We start from the raw sequence: 9,057 nt of genomic DNA, 5'->3' as shown, positions 1-9,057 counted from the left end.
TAAATTGGCTGTAGTAAAATATTTTACATCTTAGATCACTAGGTATTGTTTCAGCTTATTATGGGAGATATCTATCTAGAGTTGACTGAATTGTATTAATCTGAACCTAGTTTAATGATGCCTTAACATTTTTATGGGGGAATTTAATGTTTGCAATATCCATGTTCCTTATTTGAAAGCGTGACTTATAGGTTTCTCATCTTCCTTAAATTATGAAATCCTTCAGCTAATAAAGGAAAATGATTATAGTTTGCAAAAAAGGCAAAGTCATTTAATAATCCATATAACTGTCTATTGTAGGACTTTGCATAATAATTGTAATTTAGCTATTAGGGATTCTAAAGGCAGTTATCAGTCATACTCTACAATTCTGGGGGAATCAGGCAAAGCCCAAATTATTTGAAGTATTTTAAATTCCCAAGGAAAAAAAAAGACACACTATAAATTGGCAATATACTTTATAATGACAATATATTATTTCAAAGCAAAGAAAGTCATCATAATTTTCAAATGTATAAACTACCAAACAAATTGTTTTTCTTTCTTTTGGATAGAAATACAATTTAAGTTTACTTTTAATAATGGAAATAAATGTAAGTTCCTCTAAGGAGGGAATTAGCAGACGATGAAGTACTAGTTGCAATGTGGAATTTCACCAACATTTAGTAATCCTGGAACTACTAAGACAAAAAGAATTAAGAAAGAAACAAAAACAAAAAATAAAAACCAGAACACCAAAAACGAGTAAAAGATGAAATTACTTGCCATTTATGGAAACATGACCATGAGTTACCACTGTAGTATCCAGACCATTTTATAGGACTGAAGATGACTACTTAATAACTAGACACTTGGAAACATTCAAACACATATTAGACTGGTATTTTTCCAGATATAAATTTACTTTCAAGGTAATAAATTAACCAGTTTTGCATAATTTGGGAATAGTTCTATAGACAAACACATCTGTGGGTTAAAATTCTTGGGTTGAGGTGGAAGCAGAATGTGTAAGTCATTAAAATGACAATTATTTTATTTTTTTTTTTTATTTTTTTTTTTTTATTTTTTTTATTTATTTATTTTTTTTTTCTTTTTTTTTTTTGACAATTATTTTAAAAATAACCAGTTGGTTGACTTTCATCAGAAAGTTTTAAGCCCTAGACTAAAAGAAGTCCATATTTTACTTATACAACATTCTCCACAATAAGAGAGGTTTTGAGCAAAACCTGCTAAGAAGGATTTTAAAAATTATGGGATTTGATCATTCTAAATTATTTATTATTTTTAATAACATCTTTTTAAAGTTTAATATATTTGTAGAGTAAGACTAACACAATGTGTGTTTGTGAATCTGTGCCTATAGATATATTGCTATGCATATCAATATATAACTATATCTATGTGTTTGTGTGTTACTATGTAATCTGATAATAACCCGTTCAGTCAGAAGGAATACAAAATATCAAGTGAACTAAAAGCAGGGAAATAATAGAAATAGCAAAATAATAGAAAAATGGAGGACTAACATATGTGATAAAAGTTACATTCAAAATTGTAAAATTGGGGACAGATTCCAGATGGATCCCTTTAGATGAGAAAAAAATAGTGCAATTATAAAATGGGGAATGATAGGATACAAGTAAGTATTAGAACAATTGGTTTGTAGCTACAAAAAATGAGTAGCTACTTGTCAATTTAGCATTATAGTTAAAATAAGTGGGCATGAGATAAAAATGACATTGAATAGTTCAGAAGAAACAGAAATATAACTGAAATACTGTGGGATAATATTCCTATTCTTCTCAGCAAACATCACAATTCAAAGAAGAATTGGTGGACCTCTATAAAGTATTTGAAAATTAAATCAAAAAGAAAAGTTCACAAAAGGAGAATTTTGTACAAAAACAAAATATATGCTCTTTGAGTATCTTATTTTATAATAGTGAATAACATGTAACTTAGACACTATATGTAAAGTGAAAAAAATAGTTTGGAAAAATATTTTTTCTCCTAGTATATTTTCTCTTGTTAAAATAAATATGTTAGTTTGTGACACTCAGTATTCTAAAAAACAGGAATAGAGCAGCAAATGCTTCTATTACTTCTTTTTCTTTAACACCTGCTGCTGTGTCAGTTATCTAGTAGAGGACACTCACCAGACGGAAAATGATGTTGACGGAAAATGATGGAAGATAACCACAGAACTTTGATTAATGATGTTCTTTTACTAAATATCTTTAAAAAAACAAATTTCTTCCATAAGGAAAATATAAAACCACGTAGCTTTAAGTAATTTTATTTTACCTTTAGAGAACTACGAGTGATATCTAGAAAAAACTTTAATTTGAACACATTAGCATATATTTTTTAATCATGAGGGTTTCACTGAGACATTGACTAGTTGGGTTGACTGAATCTGCCACTTTTCAATTTTCTATTAAAATTCTAATTTTAATTTGAATAATGATACTTTATAATAGCATTGAAATTTCATATAACAGCACAGCTTTGCACAGCCAGAAAACTGGCCATCTTTCTTTCCCTCTCATGAGCAAGGTTTTCTGAAATAGCCACATCCCTTAACTTCTATCACTCAGGACCCACTGCCAACACCTTCGCTTTCTTTAAACATTCACAGAAGAATAAGAAAAGTGGCAGTGGCAAACTGTTTCATAGCCGGTACAGTGCTTATAGGTAATAGCAAACACAGAGGAGGTAGAGATTTGGTTGTCGGAAATGTTAGGGCAGGGGCTCAGAGATTTTACTTACTATGATTCATGTGTAGTATTTGTTTAAAAGGAAAAACAAACAAAACAATTTGTATCGTGTTACTCACTACATATCATTTCTTCCCTGTAATATGAGAATGGCAAGTTTGGGAACCACTTCCACAGCCAATTAAATCCATCTTGATTATGCATAGAAATTATGCTGAGATGCGCTGAGTAGCTAGACTTCTGGAGTTGAGATATGAGAGAGCTACACCATTCCCTTTCCAGAATAAGCATTGAGAGAGTGATAAAGATAAGGATAAGACAGGTCCACCATATATTGGCAATCCAGACCATATCGCATTTTCTTTTTATAGAGATCAAGAGACATAAAATAAACAGGTCAATCCCCCTGCCATACATGCACATTAAAAATATGGATTTTTAAAAATGTTTCTTAAGACAAAAGCATAGCAATATTAATTGGAAAGGGGGAAGTATATATCTGACAATAATTTTTTAAATGAAAATCAGAATACAAAGTTTAGAGCAGACTTTAAAATCTACATTTTTGGCAATGAAGAGTCAAATTGACATTGCAGAAAATTGGGTAAATGGCATTCATATAAAACAAGAGAATATTTTTAAGAACATGAAGAAGGAAAAATAAGTGAATGTATTAGAACACATCATATTCATATTATAGATATATATAAGAATATAATTAAAATAATAGTAAATAATACATATTCCTGGACTATAAACTCAGAAATCCACAGAAACAATAATCCCTATCCTGGTAGTGCAAGGAGATACAATTCTACATCTCGAATATGATTACTATGTGAGAGAACCATACATGTAATCTGTTCTTCATCTAAAATTTGCAGTTGCTTGTGTAACTCACTCACTGTCTTCCACCTTGTGCAGCTAATGACCTCTGTGTAGAGGTAGTTTTCTAAGGAACTAGTGAATCTGTTAGGTCCTAGTACCTGTGAAACCTACACATACACTCACTTTAAACACAAATAATGTTGACCAAGAATCTGTTATGGGCTAGGCCTTGTTCTAAGCTTTGGAGATAGAGCAACAAACAAAACATATAAAACTCCACACATAAATAAAGTTCATATTTTAGTGGGTGATATTTCCATATTTTGTTTACTGATAAACAAAATATGGAAAATATGGAAATTAGACAGGATGCTGGACAATGATGAATGCATAAAGACTACAGAGAAAAATCAGTCAGCCGAAAAGGACAGGCATGCTGCAGGAGTGGCAGTGGGAGGAAGACCTGTGGCTATTTTAAATGAGGGTTAGGTATGCAATATTTGAGATCTTTTGAGCAAAGATGCAAAGATCCCAAGAGAAGTATTCACAGGAACAACAACAACACTTTTCCCCCGGTCCAAAGCCATGTGGATAGTGGGGGACCGGGGCCATGCAGGCTGTGGTGGGTCACAGTCCTCAGGGTTGGGAGTGGTGATTAGCGAGGGATGCAGGCCACCTGGGTTGCAAAGCTTCTGCCGCACTGTCTCTGGCCCACGGGAACTGCGAGGCCTGGCAGCCCTGGGCAGGCACTTAAAGGTGACCTTGGCTGAGTCCAGCTCCAGCTCTACATGTGGCTGGAGTGTCCTCACCATCATCTTCATCTGATCTTCTGTGATTAGGTCCCAGGGCTTCTGCTGTGGTGGGCTGTAGTTCTCCATCTACTCTTGAAAGTCCATGTGCCTCCACAGGTGCATCCACCTGCTAGGTAAGCTTACAGACACTCGGTGCACTTGAGCTTCCGACCCCATCCCCCTGGCCTTCTGACCTGTGCTTGCAGCTTCTCCACCGCTTCAAAGGTCCTCCCATAGGTCTGGCTGAGGTGGGGGACCCTCCCTCGGTGGCTGCTGGCCACTGTGGCCTCAGGACCCGTTCTAGGGGAAGGGCTGCTCGCTGAACTCACACCTGTGCTTGCCCGGGGTTGGCTTGGGGATGGAAGGTCTTGCCGCAGAGGTGGCACTGGAAGGGCCTCCTGCTCACGTGAACGCGCAGGTGCAGATTGAGATGGGCCTCCTGGGTAGCGGCGGCTGCAGAATTCACAGACAGAGGCCTCTCATCTGCAGGCCGTTTCTGTTCGAGGCTCGTGCGCCCAGTCCTTGCACATAAGCAGCTTCTCCACATGGTGCTTAAAAGCGTCATGCTGCTACACTTCCCTAGGGACATGAAGCACTTGGCGCTGATGGGACAGACAGCTTGGTGCAGCTTGATCATGTGGCTCTGCAAGTCCTCCTTCCTGAACTGCAGGGTGCGGGGGGTGGGGGGGGGAGTGGGGGGGAAGACACCTGCTGGGTATCTTTCTTCCCGGTGCAGGATGCCTGGTGCAGCTACAGCTCCATCCTCCAGCAGAAGGTCTCCTGGAACCCCCAGCACGTGAAGGCCTGTTCCCAGACGTTCATATAATTTCAGGCTTTATGCTCCAAGAATTGCTTCTGAAAATAACACCTTGCACCTTTGAGACCCTGGAAGGGTTTCTCCCTAGTGTGTTTCCTTTTGAGGACTTTTAGATTGCATTTGCTAAGGTGCTTTTTGACAGAAAAAGGAAGGCCTGACTGTCCTTTTCTCACCTTTTTCTCAAGTGCTTTGAATTCAGAATAATTAATATGCCAAAGTGGCATATTTTGAAGTGACACATTAATTTCCTTCAAAAGAATATCGATATCTTTGAGGATTATAGGGGCTGGGTGCCTATTTCTATGGTACAGAATATGGTGGAGGGATAGTACCTGAAGAACGTATTTCAAGCCTGGTGAAACAATCCTCTGTGCATCTGAGAGCTGACTGAGAAGTCAGGATAGGATGGCAGTCAGAGGGAAGGTGATCGTACAACGTGTGGAATAGAATGCTTGGCCTCAGTGATTGTGAAAAATATAAAGAAATTCGCAATGTGCCGGGGATCTGCCTAGAATTACCAAATGAATGTTTAATATACTACTTCTAGCCCAGAATCTTTTATGTTTACAGCTGTTTGATAAATATCTCACCACGAAAACTCCTAATCCATTACCCAATTTTAGGATAAAAGATGTGCGTGTGCATCTGGAATTATGAAGACAGAGTGTATGCACTTTGCAAAGGCAGGCTCAATCCAATGCACAAATGGAAGAGAAACCATGTTGGCAGTATGCGTCAGTGGCTCTGTCTCTGGACTTTTTAAGCCTCTTATTTTGTTATTACTTTTGTTTTCGTTTTAAACATTAAAACTGCTTGTGTTTTTACTTCTAAATATCTAATATAAAAGTCATTATCTCACATTGCTCCTTTAAAGCACAGTTATAAAAGCATTTCTTGTATCACCATTAAATTTATTACATTTCAGTGATATTTTGTTCCTTGTACGTTAGGAAGTTAATAGGCCTCATGAACTGCATCTAGAATACAAGTTGTACTGGTAGCATATTCCAACCTCTAAATGCCTTTCATGTCAGCATGAGAGATACCATCAGGCATTTGAAAGCTCCAGCCTATTTATAAAGATACCATCAAAACCTGCCTGATGTAGCTGACTTATGAATCAATTATCTGAACTACACCAAGTGATGTATCTATTCTGAATTTTAGAGTCATATATTTGAAGCTAAACTACAAACAGATAAACTATTCAACAGCCTATCATGATTCTTATCTTCATGTTTATATCTGTCAAATGTGGGGAGAATAAGAGCAACACCATAGAGATTTTACTGGGAAGCATTTTTAAAAAATAAATCACCCACATACAAATTTTCTCTCCCTCTAACACACATGCACGTACACATGCATATGTACACAAAACTGGCTATCAAATTACTTATGACTTATGACTTATGGCAAATGAACACACATCAAAAAGTAAAATTTAAATGAAATCAAGGGCACAGGAAGGATCACTCTTGTAGTAAAGGGGAAAAATAGCAATAGGTAGAATTTGTTCTCCTAAGTTTTATGTCTTAAATGGCTGGGTAAAACAGCCATTTCAGTAAACAGAAATGACTTTGTTATAAAAGTTACAAAGCCACTGGATACGGAGAGGGAACGGTCCTGTTTCGTCCCCAGATATTGTTGAAAATAAGCCAAACGGGATCCCTGGGTGGCTCAGCGGTTTGGTGCCTGCCTTTGGCCCAGGGCACGATCCTGGGGTCCTGGGATCGAGTCCCACGTTGGGCTCCCTGCGTGGAGCCTGCTTCTCCCTCTGCCTGTGTCTCTGCCTCTCTCTCTCTCTCTCTCTCTATGTCTATCATAAATAAATAAGTAAATAAGTAAATAAATAAATAAATAAATCTTTAAAAAAAAAAAAAAGAAAATAAACCAAACTTAAAGAGCGATGTGTTTCCTCTCTGTTGTGTTTCGAGGTGATACTTCACAAGACATATTCAATTTAAGGAGCTACACTTCATCTGTAAATATTAATTACCTCACTTGTATTGCTTTGCCTGGTAGGATGGAGATTTTAGGGAAGTTTTGTTCATGCTAAACAAACAAACCCATGAGAAATGGAAACATTAAGGTAACCGTGTGTTAATATGGATTGAGAAATCTAGTAACTTTACTTAATGAATTATCTTCTCAATATAGAAACCTGTGTAAGATACCAAATTGATATCAGAAGATTTGCTTTTTCTGCATAGAATTATAATAAAAGAAACCCAACAACTTACTGCTTCCTCAAAAGACAGTAACTGCCAAGGTGAGTAAAAAAATAAGAGGCAGTTAAGCAAAAATTGCTGATAAAGGCATTTGGAGTTTAATACAACATAAACCAAGATTTCTGAAGTTATGTTCCCTATCGCAGAATCTCCTGGGGGTGGGGGGGGCGGTTGTGAGGGGATGGAGTTCATTTAAAATGCAGAATCTTGTGTGTGGAAGTCTTGAATCTCTGTGTTGTGCACCTGAAGCTGAGCTTACTGTGTGTGTTAACTAACTGGAAATGAAGTAAAAGCTTAAGAAATGCAGTCTTGGGCCCCACTCTGGATTTACTAAATTAAAATCTGTAGGCATATCCTAGGAATTAGCCTTAATATCTTTTTTCAGTATTTCTTAGGCTTCAAGTATTTCCAGCTTGAAAAAACTTTTTGTTAAAGGGAGAGTCAGGAAAGCTGGCACAGTAAGGAAACAGGTCAAGAATAGCCTAGGCATGGGCGCCTGGGTCGCTCAGTTGGTTAAGCATCTGCCTTCAGCTCAGGTCAGGATCCCAGGGTAGTGGGATCGAGTCCCACATCAGGCTCTCTGCTCCGTGGGGAGCCTGCTTCTCCCTCTCCTCCTGGTTGTGCTCTCTTTCTCTCTCTGTGAAATGAATAAATAAAACCTTAAAACAAAAGAATGGCCTTGGCATCATGATAAGGGGTTTGATATTTATGCTGAACATTGTGGGAGCCACTGACCAGGAGAATGACGTGCACATATTTGTGTTTTTGAGATACCTCCATACCTGCAGTGTAAAGAAGGGCAATGAGAAGAAAAGATTGCAATCGGGGAAACCAGTCAGGAAGTGGTCGTGGTGATCTGGTCCCACAATGGTAGTGGGTTGCACTCATAATAATTAAAATAATATTAAAAGCCATAGCTAACATTTACTGAACCATTATGTGCCATAAAAATGCTTTATAAGCATTTTCTCACTTCAATTTTAAAACTACCCTACAAGGTAGGTGGGAACTTATACAGATAAAAGAGAAAACCTCAACTCAGTAATTAAGTACTATTTATAATTGCTAAGTAGGAAGACAAGGATTCTAATCCACATCTCTCTGACTCAGCTGCCCATATTTTTAACTGCTGTGTTACTGTTTAAAAGTGAAGCAGGGGCACATGAGTGGTTCAGTCAGTTACGTATCCAACTTTGGCTCAGGTCATGATCTCGGGGTCCTTGGATTGAGACCCACATCAGGGTCCCTGCTTAGTGGGAAGTCTGCTTCTCCTTCTGCCTGCCCCCCACCACCCCAAGTTGTGCTCTCTCTGTCTCTCTCTCTCAAATAAACAGAAAACCTTTGAAGAAAAAAGTGAAGCAGCAGATCAGGGAGCCTACAAAGTAGATAGAAATGACAGGATCAATGGTTGCTTATATGACAAAAGAGATAGGGAGGCACGAGATGAGGTGGATTGTGATGCTTTCCACTGACATGAGTACAGTAGGAAGAGAGAGATATATTCAGTTTTGGATTTTGAGTTTATGATGCTTCTGGAACATCCATGCAGGCATGTCCAATAGGCAGATGAATAGAATAGTTTGGAGTTCAGGATACAAATCTCTGTAAGACTGTAGTTTGAAGAGTCATATGTCCATCTAAGAAACTCAAAGTCTTAAGAAGGGATGCTAATG

The 9,057-nt window shown here is 37.7% G+C and overlaps 1 long non-coding RNA gene across 1 annotated transcript in view; it reads right to left on the bottom strand.

Moving 5' to 3' along the window:
• Positions 1 to 9,057, bottom strand: part of LOC121479647 — a 112,648-nt gene that overhangs the window by 65,660 nt on the left and 37,931 nt on the right. The gene's annotated exons all lie outside the window — the stretch shown is intronic.

The sequence above is a fragment of the Vulpes lagopus genome, chromosome 21 (assembly GCF_018345385.1).
Source record: "Vulpes lagopus strain Blue_001 chromosome 21, ASM1834538v1, whole genome shotgun sequence".
Classification (NCBI taxonomy): domain Eukaryota; kingdom Metazoa; phylum Chordata; class Mammalia; order Carnivora; family Canidae; genus Vulpes; species Vulpes lagopus.
The sequence above is the reverse complement of the archived record's forward strand: the minus strand, read 5'-3'. Positions and strand labels throughout refer to the sequence as shown.